The sequence below is a fragment of the Helianthus annuus genome, chromosome 1 (assembly GCF_002127325.2).
Source record: "Helianthus annuus cultivar XRQ/B chromosome 1, HanXRQr2.0-SUNRISE, whole genome shotgun sequence".
Classification (NCBI taxonomy): domain Eukaryota; kingdom Viridiplantae; phylum Streptophyta; class Magnoliopsida; order Asterales; family Asteraceae; genus Helianthus; species Helianthus annuus.
The window spans coordinates 133,215,694-133,217,038 of NC_035433.2; the positions used below are offsets into that span (position 1 = coordinate 133,215,694).

At 29.7% G+C, this 1,345-nt stretch overlaps 1 long non-coding RNA gene across 1 annotated transcript; it reads right to left on the bottom strand.

Annotated features, from left to right (window-relative positions):
• Positions 1–229: 229 nt before the first annotated feature.
• Positions 230–689, bottom strand: LOC110878921. The gene is made up of 2 exons (XR_002558320.2): positions 638–689; positions 230–362 (listed from the first exon to the last, which is right to left on the bottom strand). It is a non-coding gene; the product is annotated as an uncharacterized LOC110878921 (long non-coding RNA).
• Positions 690–1,345: the final 656 nt, after the last annotated feature.

Sequence of the window (1,345 nt, forward strand, 5' to 3'; positions counted from 1 at the left end):
TGACACGCTTAGATGCGTGTCATGGTTTTAGGTATTTTAAAAAAATATATTTTTTTTGAATTACCAGATTTCTTATTATGTGATAATTGTCTCATAGTAGAGAATAATATATATCCAATCACTCAGGTTCATGCAATATTTCAAAAAAATAACAACAAACATTTAAAGATTAACAATAGATTTCATAAATGTTGATACTAACAAACCAATATCTCATGTAATATTTCAAAAAAAAAAAAAAAAAAAAAAAACACTAACAGAAATACAATACTCCATTAAACTACGTGAGTGAACACTAACGATCCTTCACCATTTGCTTGTGTAACATGCCCAGATTTCCTACTCACTTCCATCATCTTCACCTACAAAATCAATAAAAAATCCTCAATTCCATCCACTCTTTCATCAGTCAAAAGGGTATGAAGAAAAAACGACATAAAATGAGGCACATTTATCATTTAAGGTCTAAGTGTCCGTCATAATATTTTTTTTTAAAAAACATGTACTCTACATGTTCTGTGAATTGTTCTTCCTTCTCTTCGTAGCTAGAAAGAGCAACACCTTTAATCTGGTCAATTCATCAATAAGGAAAAAAACTAATAAACCGAAACATGACAATTTGTTTTATCCCACTTACTCTTGTTTTATCGCGTATAACAAGAGTAACATTGTTTTGCCCAATCTCATCACCTGAAAAAGGAAAAGATCAAAGTAGATTGTTGAAAGCTTCCATAATTAGAACATAACAAATATTTCAAAATATGTACATGGAAAACGGTTTTTACTTAGTCGAGGCTTATTTGCAGCATGCTCATGACCAATATCATGACACCACCTAAGCAATACATTTTCTTATAAATTGAAGCAATATTTCGTAATGTGACATGGGTATCTCATATCTCAGCACACTAACATAATTTTATGAATTGAAGCAATATTTATTATATTTTTTAATAAACTAGTACCTTATTGACGATAACACGGTGTCTTTCTTCGTATCTATGAAAGAAATGTATAAAGTATAAATTAAATTGTAAAATTGCAAAAAAAAATAAGCAGAAGCAAAATAAAAGCTAAAAAAACTAACATAGAGAATGTTAAAACTCATGCCCATATGAGCAAGAAGCTAAAATGTTTCATGGTGATTTGCAAGTTGATTTTTGAAAGTTGAAAGTCAAACGTCAAACAAAAGTGTGTAGAACCCATTGAAGGAAAAAAGCATAATTAAAATGAAGGATACTTGTATTGCTGCTTGGTCCATTCTAACATAAGATAATGCAAAGTTGATAAATTGCTCAACATGTGGTGAGCTAATATGAGCATGTGCCATGAAAAATTAATACAT